At 39.6% G+C, this 19107-nt stretch overlaps 1 long non-coding RNA gene across 1 annotated transcript in view; it reads right to left on the reverse strand.

Moving 5' to 3' along the window:
* LOC134479971 (uncharacterized) overlaps positions 1–14062 on the reverse strand; it is a 35116-nt gene extending 21054 nt beyond the window's left edge. Inside the window, exons 1-2 of the long non-coding RNA XR_010054043.1 lie at positions 13857–14062; positions 10870–11027 (exon numbers count right to left, since the gene is read on the reverse strand). This is a non-coding gene — a long non-coding RNA (uncharacterized LOC134479971). The remainder of the gene's footprint in view (positions 1–10869; positions 11028–13856) is intronic.
* Positions 14063–19107: the final 5045 nt, after the last annotated feature.

Raw genomic sequence — 19107 nt, forward strand, 5'->3', positions numbered from 1 at the left:
GCCTAATTTTGAAGTCATTAGCACACTGCAACTCTGCCACGCAAGATGCTTGTTTTCCTGGTGATTTGTCAGTCTTTATGATTGCTGTTTTATCATGGACAACTACTGCTGAAACATGTTCTAAATAGACCTAATTGCTTTTCTAACCCCCTCATTTTAGATACATGCATAGTAAATGATAAACACCAATTAGTACACAGAACTTATTTTAATTTCAAAATAGAAAAGCCAGAGTGACGCATCCCACTTAACTCTACATCAGACATGGCTGCACAGTTCCTTCCCACAGGCTGATTTCTTGAATCTGCTGGTTCCATTCCCTCAAGTAAAAAAAAAAAAAATCACTATCTTTGCCTCTCTCACATGATAAACAACTTATTTTGGTACTCTGTGATACATGTGTTTAATTTCAGTGAATTTTCATTTAAATGTTTGTCCAAACCAATGGATCTTCATATGGGAATCATGTCAGATTCAACCATGACATTCTTAATCACTCCAGATTTTCAGGAGATTCTCTCTGAGCTGAAGAGACATTAGTAGTCTCAACAATTTGTAGTCTTGGCTACAATGAAGAATCACCAGGGTCTGTAACTGTCCTCCAGGCTACTGTAGCAAGTCTCCTGAGCCTAGGATCTGGCTGCACCATTTCTAACCAGGCACTTGTCTTTCCATTTTGTTCTGTTGAGCTCTGGAGTTAGGAGTATTTCCAATGTACAACCAATGTTTGTTTTACTCTTAATGATCCCTAAACTATCTTATAATTCTCAGATTCTGAGACTGGAATCATAGGTGGACAAGTATTAGAAAAAAAAGCCAAAGATGTTAGGGCAAGACCCTTTCCCACACAATCAAGACTATACTTATGGAACTTTAACGATTGGGCAGAGGACAGGACCTGTGTTATCTCTGGCCCTGGGAAGAAATAATATCCTGATTGTCCCACAGTTACCACAACCTGAATTCTAGAGGAAGCCTTCTAATTTTGAACAAGGCCACACCATTGTACTCCCCTAAAAAATTACTCCATATATCCCATCAATTACCTGGATAGAAAATAATTTACCTTGGGAAAGTTTACCTGATGCAATTTCTAAGAGACCCTAGAAATAGTATAAAGCTGGCCTAAAACATAGATTGCCACTGGTCATTTTAACTGTTGTCCATTCTTATCCCCTTGTAAGTATGCTTACTTTATGATACCCTCTATATTCTACACTATCTCTGTGTGTCTCAACTGAATCCTTTGGACAAAGATCACAAGGACTCCGGAGAGTGAGGTCTCAGGCCTCATTTATAAAGAAAGGAAATGATACTCTAAGTAAGAAGTCTAAAAGTGGTGAGTATGGTGACGAGTAGCAATATCAAACCTTAGAGTTTCAAAGTGCATCCCACCCTTTACTCTGAATTGAGACAAGTAAATACAGCTGTCAGTCATTTCTTCTTGTACTTCTTTAGAAGTGTCTTCTGCAAGACTTTTCCCTCATGACCCCACTTTCTCCAAGAGATGTTGACATTGTTCTGGTACATAAGTCTATACCTGCTATGTATATTTGTTATAAGATAATTTTACTGTCTATTAAGTATTAAGGCAAATTTGCATATGAATTGGTAGGATGTTCTTGCTTATTTTTATATAAAGAATTATGTCTAGGCTGAATAGTTGATGCTACAGAACATACCGTATCTTTGATTAATTTGCAGTTGACTGAATTTTATTTATTTTATAATAATCACAGCTGAGAATGCTGCTTTGCATAAATCAGTAGTATGAAATGGCAAAAGTAATTTTGTCCTAATCTTAAACCAAAATTTACCTAACATTTTTAATGAAGCTTAAGTCAGCAACTCTACCTAACACTTTTTAATGTTAGTCAGCAACTCAATAAGACAACTTTCAATGAAGTGTTTTAACCCAATCCAGTGGAGCATTATCTTGATACATGCTGAGAAATGACGGGAGTACATAGTAAAAGTCTTTGGTTCCCATCATTAAGCCACTGTGGTTTTATAGGAACAAACAAAACACACGACAGTCTTAAATCTGAGCTGAGGCATTTCAGGAAACATTTGTGGCCTTGCCTGACATGCATGCACAGAGCTAAGTATACCTGTTGTGTCCTCCAAACTAAGGTTGTGGTAAAGTCTCCTCTGCAATACCGACAAACCCTGACAGAAACACCTCAGACTCATTACGTTTGATTTTGAACACCCCCTTCTCTCTTTGCCATCGCACTCTCTGAAACTTTTACTGCTGCCAATATTTTTGTGACCTCCACACCTACAATTATGTGACTCTCAGTCTAACAAGTTCTGCTTTATAAAACTCACAAGAAGGAGTGGTAGGTGTGGTAGTTACCTTTCTTGTTGCTGTGACGAAACACCCAACAAGCAGCAACTGAAGGAAAGGTTTATTTTAGATTAGAGTTGGGGGTGGGGGTAAATACATTCTATTTCAGCAGGGCAAGAAAGTATGGGAAATGTAGTCAGGAAGGAAAGAGAAAAGAGGAATTGGGGGTAGGTTAAAGAGACTCAAAGCCTGTCACTAGTGGCCCACTTGTTACAATAAGGATCTATCTATCACCTAAATGGTCTACAATTTTCCTAAGCAGTATCACCCACAATTGTTCAAACATATGAGCCTATGGAAGGTGTTGTATTTCACATTCAAATGGCAACATTGGGTAAAAGGAAAAGAGTTTTACACATTGTTACATCTTTGAGACAGGATGCTATGATAACAGCACCAAGAGAGATGGTATCAAGAGAGTATTTGTGTGAATGAAACACCTTGGAGGTCACTGCATACTACCTTGCAGTTTCATGTAGGATTTATTGCCAATGACCCTGGCCCCATGCTCCTTCTGCCTGTGCTCTTCTGCTTTACCCAGGGACTCAGAGATGTGGCTGTCAAATTAGGAGCCCTAAGATCACCTCATAAAAAGCAGGCCAGATCCGCTAAGGCACAGCTGTTAGGTGCTTATATTAGATCGTCAGGAAAAAAGATAACAATATTCAGACAAATAGGCTGTGCCTTTCACACTCTATTCGGAGGATAATAATTCTCTAAATTAAGCTCAGACACTGGAAAGGAGGTTAATGTCAAAAGACAAGAGGCAGCTGTGAAGGATGATAAGCAATACTCACAAGATCAAGCAAGAAACCAGGCAGGGCAGGAAGAGGAGATGGGACAGCTGCACAGGTCAGAGGTGCTTCTCTAATGTGCTGTCTCTACAAAAACAAACAGGCCAACCATCATTGCCTCCACCCAACAAGGGCTACCAGTAATACATATGACCCTCTGAGGTTGCTGCAGGTTTCCACAGGCAGGCATGGGGAGCTGGAGAGAATGAATAGGGGGCAAGTTAATTTCCACATAAGTGTGAGGATCTGAAACATGTGTCTATCATCCTAGCACTAGGGAGAGCACACACAAGAGGACTGAGGAAGTTCATTGTTTGTGCGGTTTAAGCAAATTGGTAAGCTCCAGTTTCGATGAAAGACCCTGTCTCAAAAAAGAAAAAGAAAGGTAAAGAGAACTGAGGAAAATATCTAACCTCTGTCCTTCACATTCAAACACACACACACACACACACACACACACACACACACACACACACACACACGCACACACGCACACACAGAAGATTTACATCATTCACAGTTCTTCTCCAGAAGCTAAGGTCCTGTATCCTAACCTGTGTCCTCTGCGGCCTCCATGTGAACAAACTCTACCTGATTCTGAAGTCACAAGTATGTGCTGGTGTATATAAGGCAAGGATTGTGAGCAGAAGTCAGTTAACCTGCCCTCAACACCAGGCATGGCAAGAGATGGAGTGCCTTAACAATACACACCTTCCCAAAGCTCGTTTTAGTATTGCTTTGATAAAAATCTAATGATGAGAGTATGCAGAGATAGAATAACTTTTACCATGCATGTATACTGCTGTTTTGTCTTCCACATTGTGTGACATATATTGCAGCCGTCAACTCAGATCTCAGAAACATACATGTATCATGGGGGATCTTCAAAGGTCTTATTATTGTTCAAAGTACAAAGCCCTTGGCCTCCTCTTTATTCAATTTACCTGTTTGGGTTAGGGTTTTTCTGCTTTGATCTGCAAAGTTACAGCCATCTCTGCTATGACGAGCTGGTACCCAGCAGCAGTTCTGTAGGGATTAACTGTAGAGAGGCAGAGATGGCGTCCTTACAGCCTGGTGAAGCCTCCTGGACCATTGCTCAAGGATGTTCTGGAACCAGAGGCCAGGGCATCAGCTGACTAATGCTAAGCTGTCGTGCTTATGCAGGTCATTTGCAGAGAAGACCTTTGTGGGCTTCCCTACCTCTACCCCATAGGGCCACCAAGAGCCATTTGTTCATACCTCTTTTCCCACCTCTATAACAGTTATAAATTTCTCTGTTAAGATATTTCTTCTAATGAATTGACTACCAGCACAAATGTTCTAGGAGCCTATGAAGAGTTTAAAGGAAAGCTAAGGCAGAGACAAAAGCCACAAACCCTACCTCCAAAGGTATTCTCCAAATGCCATTCTCATAAGACCCAAAATCAGTTCAGTATAAGCTATTTTGCTTTGTGAAAACTTGAGTGATAAAGATACAACATCTGGTCAAATACATAATGATCCAATTCATGCCAGTTCCACCCTGACTTGGATCTTAAAGATGCTGAGATGCAAACAACAAAAGTCATACTAAGATCCCTGAATCCCAGACACTACGATCAGCAGGAGGAAGGGGTGCTAGGCACTGGAATTTAGTATTATGTGGAGCCCAAATTGCTATGTTTAGGATGAAAAGATATCTTGACTATTGATGCCAGTACAGGGATTCCTCCCAGTCCAGGGACGGACAGCCTCAGGGCCAGGCCCTACCATTCTCTGGCATAGCGGGCCTACGTAAACAGGGGTGCACAGCCTCAGTGCCTGGTTGTGTCCTCTTCAAGTATACAGGCCTATAGGCAATCTCCCCTTTAAGCAGCAGCATACTGTAACTTCCAGTCCCTGTCCTAATGTGTCAATTCCCCAATCCATCCAGTCCTCCTACTGAGTTCTCATGACCTCAGGAATCAGGTACTAGATATATCATAGAATTGATTTGCTTAAAGTAAATTGTTTAAAACTCATTTCCACTCCCATAAGGCAATCACACGTGACCTAAAAATAGACTGTGGAATGCTTACCAGTGAGCATGTTGGGAAGGACGGAATAGCTGCCCTGTGTGTGTACTTTAGTCAAAATATATCCATCTTACTCCACACATAGGCAAGCATAGCATAAGAAGGATGCTTGTGAAACCTGAATTAGATTGGAACCCAGTTGTATATTGGGAATCAGCCTGAGAAACTTGATCGAATCCCATCATTTTGAGCATACTGATCACACAAAGAATGTAAGCATTTCTATGACCCCCATGGGGGTAGAGGTGACGCTATGAAAGGTGGAGTTGACCTGATATGGGATGGAAGTGATCATAATCTACTCCAGGCTTATGTTAAATGGATAAGTGGCATGACCAGTAATGTCCAAGGCTGAAAACGTTCAAGGTCACTGACATGTGGAAGATAAATGCAAATGAGCATTAGAGAAATCAAGATGCTAAATGTAGGTTTGGTGCTGTGTTATAGATAGTACATGCCATTAAAATGGCAGCATAAAGAGGATGCCCCACTCAAGCTTCTGAGGCTAAACAGCTAAGGAACTGTTAACAGTGGACGGCATTCAGTGGACAACCCCCCCACACACAAGCAGAATAGCAGAATGGGGAAATCCTGGACACTATGGGGCAATCACCAGGAAAGGAAGTCACAAAACTAACCCAAGAGAGAGAGGAAGAGAGAGAGAGACAGAGACAGAGACAGAGACAGAGAGACAGAGACAGAGACAGAGAGAGAGAGACAGAGACAGAGACAGAGAGACAGAGACAGAGACGGAGACAGAGAGACAGAGAGAGAGAGAGAGAGAGAGAGAGAGAGAGAGAGAGAGAGAGTTGAGATAATGCTATTCCAAAGATAAAAGCATCTTCAGGAGTCCACAGAGAAGGACAACACACTAGTAAGAAGTAAACAGCTTCTTTGTGAGGAAGGGGGAGGCGCATGGGATTTCTGAGAGATAAGCTGATGGGGGGGGTGGGGTAGGGGAAGTAATGCCCTCAGGGTATGCCATTCGAATGGCAGCACAGAAAGGATGCCTCTCAACACTCAGAAACCTCAAAGTTAGTTATAAGTATGTGGAAAAACAGCAATGCACCCTGAGGTGAGTCTATTGTAGAATAAATCAGATCATGCCTTTCTACACAACTCAGATGGCAGCAGATAGGTACCATCAAGATAGATAAGCTTCCATTTTAAAATGTTCTGGGTGCCTGAAACCAACGCACTCCAAGATCAGGGAGTACGCCATAGTTTCATAGTGGAGAACCTAGAAGGAAGCTCAACTCAGGCTGGGATGCACAGGAAATGATAGCCCACTCCACAGTGGCTAAGAGCAAACCTCCTAACTGAGACTAAGCACGCATTTGATGTCTTTGAAAATTAGACAGGCAGGTGAATTAAGCTCTGGAGCCCTGTCTGCTAGAAATTGCTGCAGCATCCAAGAATTCTCAAGTTCCAGAATTGTATTCGATATTCATAACTGCATCTTTCGGAGAGGTTGACTGTTTAGTTTTCTTCTGCTGTGAGAAGACATGATCTCCAAAGTCAACTTATGAAGGGTGGCATTTTTGTTGGGACTTGGCTACAGTTTTAGAGGTTTAATTATCATCTTGTCAGGGACTGTTGGGGTAGGCAGACAGGCAGAGCTTTGGAGCAGGAGCCAAGGGATTTGCATCTGATCAGGTACAGAGAGTGAGACTGAGCCTGACTTAGGATTTTGAAGCCTAAAAGGCCACCTCCAGTGACACACCTCCTCCAAGAAGGCCACACCTACTTCAACAGGGCCACATTTCCTAATCCTTCTCAAAAAAGTAGCACTCTGTGGTGACTAAGCATTCAGACATATGAGCATATGAGTGTGATGCTAATTCAAACCATAATTGACAGTACTGGGAGGTCTTGAAGTATGAAGACCGTAGAATAAAAAACAGAAACCAATAACAAAAATTAAAGAAACTATACAAATATTGGAGATTAAATTATATACTCTTTAATGGCCAGAAAGCAACTAAAGAAATCAGGGAGGAAGACTTTTTAAATCCCTATGATCAAATAACAATGAAAATTCATCTCACTAGAACTTTCTCTCATAAGACAAAACTTCGAAGCTATGGCTGTTTACATTAACATTGTGGAAAACCATCAGATAGTATTTTGAAACATTATACTGCAAAAATTAGAAAGTCTAGAAGAAAGGAATAAATTCCTTTAGAATTAGATATGGAAAGCCTTCTAAAATTAAGTCAAAAATATAGAGAACATAAAAAAATGCACAACCAACAGTGAGCTTGAAAGAGTGATAAACTATGGAGAAGAGGCACAGGAAACTCATTTCATAGAACTAGCATTACCTTGACACAAAATTCCAATAAGGAGAGGGCCCCACTCTCCAGTCGAACTGTATTTTCTTGATTCATTCATGTGTGTATTGATTTCAACAACTGTTCAACATCACAGATCATTAAGGAAATACCGATTAAAACCAATAAAGTATAAGCTTATGTCTGTTATGTCTTTTTTAAAACTCTAAAGACTAACAAACAGTAACGATTTCTAAAAAGTGAACTACCAGCCAATGTTGGTAGGACTATAAATTTGTATGGAGAGTATAGAAAAACTAAAAGTAGTGCCTGAGAGATGACACAGTTATTAAGAGTGAACACTTATTGTTCTTCCATAGGACCAGAGCTCAGTTCTCAATATCCAGGTCAGGCAGTTTTCAGCTGCCTATAACTCCAACTCCAGAGAATCCGATGTCTCTAGCTTGTGCATTTTTTTAATGTGTTCATGCTCCCATACATACATACACACATACATACATTATTTCAAAATATTTCTAAAACTAAAAATAGAAGTCTCAAGTTCTATAACAGCTATGTTGCATATAAACGTGCATGTCCTAAAAAAATGGAAGAGTATCTTTGAGGAGAGTATCTGGGCTCACACTTTTCAATTCAGTATTCAAAATAATCAGGATATAGAATTATAAAAATCAACACTAAGAATATTCATTAGCTCAAATTAACTGATTATTTGATTATTTTACCTAGATAATGAAAAATATACTTTTAAAATATTCATAATTCAGATATTCTTTCTCAAGAACACAAACTTAATTTTTTATTAGGTATCAATAATACATGTTGAAGTAATTATTTTACTTGATAGCATTCTTAAAAATGCAGGCACTTCATCCAAATCATATAAAAAAGACAAGCAAAAATAGAAATCTGACACATGAGATTGAGAACAGGAGCTTCATTTGACAATTCTGCATTAGGCTATCTCCAGGGAGAGCAGGGAACAAAAGTGACTACAGCATCTGTAGACTTTGCTGCTGATGTTAACATTACTATCACATGCTCCACCCATTTAATTGATAGACATGTGGAAAGACTCAGTACTAAATCAAAACTTGATTACGTTAGTAGTAAAAGCAGGCAGAGGCAGCCCAAAAGTACGGAAAGTCAACATCAGTGGGGCCATAGAGACAATATCCATGTACAAAAGCCTCTGCCTTATGCCCTTCCAATAAACAACCACGAGGGACATTCTGCATGTTTCTCCTAGGACTGTTCAAAGAAGACATCATAGAATAGAAATAGAGCACAGCCTTAATTTTCCTTATGAAACAGACTTCAGTTTGACAGCAATTTGCAAGCAAGTACATGCCTTCATTTTAATGGTACTACTTCATGGGGCTGGATGACAACTACCCCTGCATAACCATTACTAGATATGAAATATTTTCATCACCCTAAAAAGTTTCTTGGTCTCCTTTGTAGATTTCTGTGCCTTCCCCTCTCCCATTCCTCCATGACTGACTTGAGAAGTCACTTATTTGATATGGTTCTTGGCTTCTTGTTCTGCCATTGTTGATTAGGTTGTCCATTTCTGGAATTCCCCACTAACGAATGAGGCCATGTGAGTGGTAAAGTTCAAACATCCTGGCTCATGCTTTTCTGTATTCATCTCTATTTTATGTATTTCTTTATCCCATTGATTACATACAAATAGTACTTGTCGTTCCAGGAAAATAAAAGTAAGAATAAGATCTCAGGGTCATGTAAGAAAATTTCAGGGTGCATTAACAGTTTTGAAAATTATAAATTTGAAAATATAAAATAACAATAGTCACTTGCTGAAAAACTTGCAGTAGCCCAAGATGCAATGAATTGGCCATAAAATTAATAATGTTCAAGATAAATTACAACACACCAAACCTCTTCATATATGTATCTGTAAATTCTTATTCAGCTTTTCAATGATTTCACACAATTGTTATAAAAAATCAACATAATAGAAAATTAGGGAAGTAGATTATCATAAAATTTATTGTGCCTTAAATATACAAGTACATACAGAGTGTAGATGATAAGGGGGGAGGTCACCTTTACATAGAACTGCAATTTCTACCTTCAAACCCAAAGGAGGAATTAGGAATATCAATGCAATGGACCATTTAGTGAAGGAGTGGATTCCAACGGTGTATGCTGATCGATGTGAAAACATTATTGGTGAGGAGGTTAAGTTGTTAGACCCAAAGAGGCAGACAGTAGCCGCTGTTGCACACCAACTTGCTTCTTCATGACTCCATCTCTCTTTCCACTTTCTTCCCCCCACACCCCCAGAGCTGAGGACCGAACCCAGGGCCTTGAGCTTGCTAGGCAAGCGCTCTACCACTGAGCTAAATCCCCAATCCCTCTGCTTTCTTTTTAACTGGTTAATTTTTCAGTCTCCAAAAACAATATGATGTACATGAAGATGCACATGAGGGTGCACATGACAATGTACATGAGCACACACATGAGGGTGCAAATGAGGATGTACATGAGGATGTACATGAGGATACATAGCTAATTGTTTTTCTACTATTTCTGGGTGTTTGGGGGGTTGGTTGGTTTTGGAGGTGGTGGATATGAACATAAAGCATATTCAATAATGAAAGTGTAAAACTTGTGTGAAATTTCACAGCTTCCATTTCAAATGCCAGTTCTAACTGTATAAGTTCACTAAACTGCATAAACTTTGGGTCTGGTTAATTTTGGTCTGTGATGTTTTAATTTATTCAAAAGATTTTATCGTGAGAAAGTTTATTTTAAAATCATATAATAATACCCATTACTATAAGCAACTAATAATTCTAATAAAAATGTTTTAAAAGTTTTAAAATGTAAATTGAATCTAATCCACAAAGTCATAACCAGTTAAGAAAGCCTGCAGTTTGCTATGTATGAGACACTCAACAGAAAATGACAGCTTTCTGACTCAGCAAGAGCTAAGAGCAAGCTGGAGCTGTGAGAAACAGAATTGCATGGGCGCAATATGTCCTTTGGATCGTAGATTTAAAAAAAGCAAACTGCAGGAAAGTGTGGAAAATGTGAATCCATGCTGGGTATTATATGTTCCATGTAAAATAAAGTTGAAAACCATAGGTGCTATAAAAATCTTATAGAAAATACTCTTATTAATTACAAATATCTTCTGCTATATTCTCAAAGTAAATAGATTGGGTATTATATTACAACATCAGGAGAAATACAGGGGAGGGATGCCAATTGACCAGGATTGGCAAATATGTCTATAAATATTGAAATTTGGTGATTGATTCCACGGACTCATGTTTCTGTCTCCTTTGGTGTATTTGAATACTTAGAACACAAAATTTAAAATAATGCTTTAAAATGGTCACACTTACAGAACGTGGTGAGTAAATGAGTTAATGTCAGAAGAGGACTGAAGCCCCACATTTAAAGAGCTATTGGTGATTAACAGCTGCTGCAACAAGGAGAATAGGTTTTCTTTAAATCTTGCCTCTGGTCAGTTGACTACATCCTAATAGAAAGCCACACATATCTGTGAATATAGGGAAAGAACAAATTAGACTTGGTGAGTGGAAAAGAAATGGACACAATGAAAGTTGAGCAGGTAAAGAAGACAGTGGATCAGGAAAAAGTTGAGGAAGTGGCAAATATGTTTAATGCTTAACGTATGAAGTTCTCAAATAACCAATGATAATGTCTTTAAAAGACTGAGAATTAGGGACCTCTTGCTCTTGACCCCACTTCAATCACAAACTCCTGAGATGGTGTTTCTTGGGAGATCTGTTACTATTCTTGTGGCTTGCTCTGTTCAGGCTAATCCAGGCTCTGGAATCAACAAGCTCTCCACCTTCACATTAGAGTTGCCCAGGTCTGGAATTACTGATACCAGCTAGTGCTCGAAACATTCTGATCTACCCAGTATTTTACAGTTTTGCTTTAAAGTGAGGTTAGTGATCACTAGCAAGCACTTAGAGCAACACAGTTCTGTTTTGTAAAGTCCTCTGACTAAGATACAATATCCTAAACCAGGGAAGCAGGGCTGCTCACCCTTGACTCTCTCCCTGTATACTGCCCTCAGCTCTCAGTGGTGAAGAGCTCACCAATTTTTTTTCTTAATTAATTCTACCCATAGTTTGATCCTTATATCCCACCTCAGATTGTGAGATTGTGAACAGAAAAAAAGTAGTCACTTCCTTACATTCCACTCTAAAACTATCTAAAGGAGCAAATGTTTTAGAAAAGTCAGCCTAAGAGTTCCCACAAGACTGTAGTATTTAGTAGCACCTAATGTCAGGACACCAGGACTCACTCAATAATAGTATCATTTTACTGACTATGTAATAAGACACCAGAAAGCTAGGTGAACTGGATTCCAAAGAACTAAGAAGTCTAGGAACAAGCATTTGGATTCACACTGTCCTTGGCCTGGGCATGGCCTGTGTCTCTGGCTACTCTTTACTTTCAGGAGCCATCAAGGTTTAATGAATGGTCATAAATGTGGCTTTTTGTGTCACCTGTTAAATGTTTCTGCAGACAGTCAAATCATGTAACTTCCCATTCATGAGGAGCTATGTTTTTAAATATGAGTGAAGGGTGAAAGAATCTCTGATGGACATCTTTAAAGAAGTACTTGATAGCAGGTTATACAAGAGCACACACTGTCTAAAGGAATGCCATTGTGATGATAGGTACAGTCTCTTAGAGGCCAGCTCTCACACCTAGCATTGGGCCAGGCATGTTGTCTGGCAATTATTTCTATGTCCTCTTGATGCTATCCCCTCAAACAACAAAGTCATTTAAATCTATGCTTGTGTTTGTGTGATTATACATGTATGCACATATTCTTATGTTTGTTGTATAAATGATAAACGCAACTGTATACTGTGCATGATGTATGTACATAATGTTGACAGGCATTCACAGAGCATTCATCATTTCAGTAATTTAACTGGGAAAACTCTATACCCAAGAATATGTTAGAGAAATACTGGAAACTCCAGAATTGTGTAGATACAGCTCTGGTTAGTCCATGGTTAGTCCATGGCTCATCTTTTTGTCAACCACAAAGACTATTTTCAAGTAATCTTACTACATTATTTCATCATGTTTTATTCTGTGTCTCTAAAATATAATGGTATTTTTCCTGATTTCTAATCAAAAAATTTGAGTTTATACATCTACATGGTTTCTGGACCACTGAAAATATAATAATACAAACTATAATCATTCACCTCAAAACACTTCAATACCCATCTCCTAACACATAGCAATTTAGCTCCACTTTTGTGGTCACACGTAGATAGTATAATATGGATATTTACATGTAACTCATGTTCACTTTTCTCAAGTGTTCCAAAATGGCCAGCAAAGAAAGACTCACATGTTCTTTCAATTCATTTGTAAAACAAACCTAGAAATTTGTTCTACAGTTTCCAAAAGGGTGGGTTTAGTTGAGTTATTTCTTTGCAGTCTGTTTCAAAACCATCCACCTTTATATGTGGTGGTTTGTTGTTGCCAACTAGATGAAAATTAAAATCATTTGGAAACAAGAAATATAAATTGAGAATTTCCTCCATCATGATGATCTCTGAGCACATCCATTAGGGTATTTGGTAGACTGACGATTGATGTAAGAGTGTCTAGATCACTGTGAGCAATGACATCGACATCCCTGGACAGGTGGTCCTGTATTATATGAGAAAGCAAGCTGAGCAAGCCACAGGGAGTAAGAGAGTAAGTGGCATTCCTTCCTGGTCTCTGCTTCATTTCCTGAATTCGGGTTTCTATTTGAATTCTTGCTTTGGCCTCTCTTGACAGCAGACGATAATCTATAAGCCAAACAATTCTTTCTTTGCCAAGTTGGTGTTGATCGCATGGTTTAGCACAGAAAACAAACTAATTGTTAGATACACCTAGATGCTTACGGAAACAAAAAACAGATGTACCTCCTTTAGAAGCAGTAATAAGTTCTCTAGTTAGATAGAATGTAGAGTCACATTGCCCTTGAAATGGGTTCTTGCCAGTGTTATGTGGCATTAGAATGTTGCAAAATGTTACCATACCAATCTCATTTCCTTTTGGTTATTTTTGATACATTATTTGATTACATTTCTCCCTTCCCTTTCTTCCCTCTAAACCCCAATATCCATTGCATTCACCTTCAAATTCATGACCTTTCTCATTAGTTAATATTACATATATATATGTATTTGTATATACATATACATTTCTAACTGTAACCTGTTCAGTCCATACATTGTTACTTATATGTACATTTTCAGGGCTGATTGTTTAGCACTGAAAAACCAATTGGTGTGAGCTTCCCTGAAGAGTACCACCTTTCCTACTCCCAACAGTTTACCTGTAGTCCTTGGTATATGGTAGAGGAGTTACGGGATTTTCCTCAGCCAGTTTGCCATATTTGTTGATATCAACCTTGTTCAGCTCATGCTTGGATGGTCATGTTGGTGAGACGATGAGTATAAGTTCTTATGTTACTAACAGACACAATCTCACAGCAAACTTCCTGATCCTCCAGCTCATCAAGGAAATTATCTTTGCGAAAATGTTCTTTTCTTGATCATTTAGCTGTAAAACTTTTACAAAAGCTTCTAGAATTCCTCATACCAAATTCAACTGTGATGCAACTATCATATACTCCGTCTCTTATACATACGCTAGAGGTGGTACAGGAAAGAAGGTTCAAATGCTTGACTCTTACCAATTTTCAAATTGTATTCACAACCGATGGCAATTATTTTCTCTAATACTATTTTTATTATGAAATTATGCTTCTGAATATATTTGGGGTCCATTCATGATGATAATGAAGCTTATCAATATTTGAACTGTCCTATTTCAGTCAGAGAGCTCCCATGAATGTTGCCTCTTGAGTCTTCCTGACATGGTCTTATTATTCTGTGATGGCTTCCTTACTGTCTATTGAGACAAAATGTTCCCAGCTCAAATTGTACATTTCCAGCCACAGACCTATAATCAGCCATTTCCCCAAGAAGCCTTGGCTCCTTTTAGTGATGAATGATATATAATGACTACAATTTGGGTGTTACGGGTTTTCATTGCTACTGAACTGTCCATTGTTTCTAAGCCTTCTTGTAGATGGAGATAGATAATATACATTTATAAATTGCAGGGTTTTTTCACCTAACCTCATCAATCTCACATGTGTTTCAACTTTATCCCACACTGAAAATTCAGGTTCTCGTGACACCACTTCAATTAATTATTTTTTTTTGTCACAATCAGTCACAAAACAGCTACACACCAGTCTTCAATTAACCATAGCATCACTAGGAAAAATTACAATTACAGACTGCAGGTAAGAATTTGTCTTCTGTTCTTTTGTCCCCGAGTTATACAGCCTCAGACACAGGCAGTAAAAATGCTGTGGCACCAAGTGCTTGCAATGGCATTTATACTACTCTCTCATTGTATATGTGTGCCCGACACCTTCACTGTCAGCAAACCCCAGACTCACTATGGGAACTGAGGGAGCTGGATGTCTGTGATTTTTCTCAGCCAGAATCACAAAGGAGAAAGAGGTGAGCTTTTGATTTCTTGAATGAGTGTCAAAACTGAGGCCAGCTAGTGGTACTAAGAGTTCTCTGTCAGTTGCAATCCCTGCTCCAGGTAAGTCAAAGTCCCTTATGTATCAGAACACTTAATCATCACTGTTCATCACTAAACCACATTACATGAAGACAGAGGATAAAATTCATACATTTGTTTATCATTAGAAACTTTTATGACATCTATTTATGTGTGCACGGGGTATAGATAGGGGCGCCTGAGCCACTGCATGCGTGTAGAGGTCAGAGAACAACTTGCAGATGCTGGGAGTCAGTTCCCTCCTTCCAACATACGGAAGTGGAACTCAGGTCATCAAGCACTGTGCCAAATAAGTTTACCCACTGAACCATCTCATTGGCCCCAATTTTTTATTTTATAAAATATACTGTGCAAAATTATTGTACTCACATCTTTTCTACTGTTCTCACTCATCCCATGTATCCCTATTGTGTCTTGAATTCATGCCTACTTCTTTGTGTGTGTATGTGTGTGCGTGTGCGTGCGTGTGTGTGTGTGTGTGTGTGTGTGTGTGTGTGTAAACTTCTTTGGGAGAAGTGGTAAAATTCTGGAAGTAAAAAATGAGAAAGAATATTGGTTCTTCAGGAATCATATACATTTTCTGTTGCTATGGCAAAATTCCTAAAATTGTACATGCATGAAGCAATGAGGTTATGAAGCATTTGGCTCATAATGCTGATGGCTAGAGGTCCAAAGCTCATACCTTATCAAGGCTATTTAGAGCCATCACAATATGGTGGAAAAATAAAATAAAATAAACAAAATAAAGGCAGCAGCAAGACCATTACAAGGGAGTGTCTTGCTTTATACCAACCACTCCAGTAAGAACCACTCCCACAAGCCAGCATTAATTCGTACCAAGGGCTGTGCTCCCGTGACCTAATAACCATGTATTAGGTTGCATCTCCTTAAAGTTGCACCACCTCAGAATAGCCATGCTGGAGACCATCCTTCCAGCTAGAGATGACCCTTTTGGGCTACATAAGCTTCATCCTGTCTTTGGCCAAGTGGAGGTGTGTGTACTGACTAAACTGGGAAGCCTTTCCTCAGTGTGGTCTAAGAATATACTCTTTGGCCTTATTGACGGAGTTTACCCTTTCTGGTGCCTGAGGCCTGGAAGTCTGGGAAGGGTCTGGTGGTATGGTTATGGGACATGTGATATCAGTGGTAATGAGGTGCAGCAGAAGTTTCTGGAGAAAGAGAGAGAACCAGAGTTGGAGAGCATAATGTTGTGACAAGGACTTCAGCAAAGAAGAGAGTACACTGGGTTAATTCCCTCTTTTGTGCTCCTTCCTACCCACTCAGTTTTTCCTAGGACTTCAAATAATAAATCAGCAAGAGTGAGAAGAGCAATGACCGAGCATGCACGCTCTAGGTTGAAGGCTGAACTCCCAAGTCCAGACACTAGCTGAGGTATCTGTACCCTCCACTTTTGTCTCTCAGGTCAAATCCAGGCTCTCCCATTGTGAGCATAGGCTCAGCGTCTGCATTTTTAATGGAGCAATTTTCATTCTAGTTCAGTATTTCCTCTTAGTGATGGATCAGAGGAGACATGTAGGACTTACTAAAGTCCCACATGAAAAAATGCACAGAAAAGTCTAGGTTTGCCAAGGTCAGTACAGTTAGATGGCAGACCTGAGAAATTCAGAAGGCCAGAACTATTTCTGCTCCAGGAGCTTTATGTTTGCTCTTCTGCAAAATGGTGGTACTCAGGTGAGTGTCATCGACAACAGTGAGTTTTGATTTGCTACCTGAATGATAAACCATGATCAGTGCTAGGCCCCAAGCCTCCAGAAAGACCATGTCATGTGACATTCTAAGGATAAGAAGTAGAGTCTGTGTTTCTTAAAATCCTTCCCACAAGGAGTCTCTATAGTTGACTCAATGGAATCTGATCCTCATTTTAATTTCAAGAGAGCTAGAGTCTTTAAAAAAGCGTATCCTGTCTTACCTTCTCCTATGGGAATCAGCCAGGAAATTCCTGACTCTTTGGAAAGTCAAAGTTTACTTCCAAACAGTCAATTAAAATGCCATAAAGTTCTATTATATTCAGGGAATTCATTAGTGTTGCTTAGAAGAAATTAAAACGACTGTTCAACAGATTCCTTTAGACTTGCAAGAATTTGGAGACAGCATAAACATCAATGGGAGGACTACATTAGTGAGTGAACATGTTGAATACATTTACATTTTATGAATGGAAAGTGCTTCTTGAAATTACCACCAGATTGGAAACACTAGGGGAGAGAAGTCATAGCTCGCCCACTGCAAATGGGGAGGAGCTAATCAGGAGCAGAGGGACTGTTGTAATCTTCTTGGAGGCCATATCTTTTCTATTCCCATGGCCACACAGGACTCAGTTGCTTTGTGTGCTGACCAATTTAGGCCAGCTAGGTTGATGAAATGCAAGACTGTCAGCTAGTAAAATGGAAAGACCTTAATGTTCAAGCTTGATTTTAAGAGCTACCTGTGTAGAAATAAAATGCATGGCTCTAGAATTGTAAATAATCAAAACGCATGTGATTGGCCACCATTTCTTTATCCTAGAAAAAAACCAAGCTGGTGACAGGTGGAGGTCCTGTCACCAGACTCTGTACACACTTGCCTTGTCTCTCTTTATCAGTGTGACTGGTGTTATCTTGACCTCCCCCACCCTCCACATACAAACAGACATTGAGACCTCACATACTCCCCACCTTGTCTCCACTTCAAATAGAGTGCCATGTCATGGTTTCTCCATCCACACTCAGCTACTCAGGCCTTACCTTCCCATACCAGATACCACTGCCCCTTGGTAGCCATCCACTGTAGTTATCAAGTTCTATTTTGTCATCAAGAACTTCTCTTAAAACAAAGTCACACAGCCTATTTGAACCATAAGTTCATGTACTCATGGAATTTGACAGCAACAATTCTTTTTTTTCTTCTTATTTTATTGGATATTTTTTATTTAGATTTCAATTTTCAGTTTCCTGGGCATAAGCTCCCTATCCCATCCCTTTTTCTATGAGGGTGTTTCCCCTCCTCAACCACCCCTCCCCATTTAGCCCCCCTGACATATCCCTATAATGGGAGGTTCAACATTGGCAGAACCAAGTGCTTCTCCTTCCATTGGTGCCCAACAAGGCCATCTTCTGCGACATATGTACCTGGAGCCATGGGTTAGTACATGAATAGTCTTTGGGTAGTGGTTTAGTCCCTGGGAGTTCTGGTTGGTTGGCATTGTTGTTCTTTGGGGTTGCAAGCCCCTTCAGCTCTTTCAAACCTTACTCGAATTCCTCCAACAGCGATCCCATTTTCACTTCAATGGTTTGCTGCTAGCATTCGCCTCTGTATTTGACATGCTCAGGCTGTGTCTCTCAGGAGATATCTATATCTGGCTCCTGTCAGCATGCACTTCTTAGCTTCATCAATCTTATCTAGTTTTGGTGGCTGAGTATATATGGGACACATGAGGGGCAGGCTCTGAATGGCCATTCCTTCAGTCTCTGCTCCAAACTTTGCCTCCCTATCCCCTCCTCTTGATATTTTGTTCCCCTTTTAAAGAAGGAGTGAAGCATCCGCATTTTGGTCATCCTTCTTGAGTTTCATGTGGTCTGTGCATCATGGGTATTTCAAGCATTTGGGCTAATATCCACTCTTCAGTGAGTACATACCATGTGTGTTTTTCTATGATTTGGGTTACCTCAATCAGGATGATATTTTCTAGTTCCATCCATTTGCCTCTGAATTTCATGAAGTCATTGTTTTTGATAGCTGAATAGTACTCCATTGTGTAGATGTACTACATTTTCTGTATCCATTCCTCTGTTGAAAGGCATCTGGGTTCTTTCCAGCTTCTGGCTATTATAAATAAGGCTTCTATGAACATAGTGGAGCATGTGTCTTTGTTTTATGTTGGAGCATCATTTGGGTATATGCCCAGGAGTGGTATAGCTGAGTCCTCAGGTAGTACAGTGTTCAATTTCCTGAGAACCTCCAAACAGAACTCCAGAGCTGGTGAC

This window comes from Rattus norvegicus, chromosome 8 (genome assembly GCF_036323735.1).
Source record: "Rattus norvegicus strain BN/NHsdMcwi chromosome 8, GRCr8, whole genome shotgun sequence".
In the NCBI taxonomy this organism is placed as follows: Eukaryota; Metazoa; Chordata; class Mammalia; order Rodentia; family Muridae; genus Rattus; species Rattus norvegicus.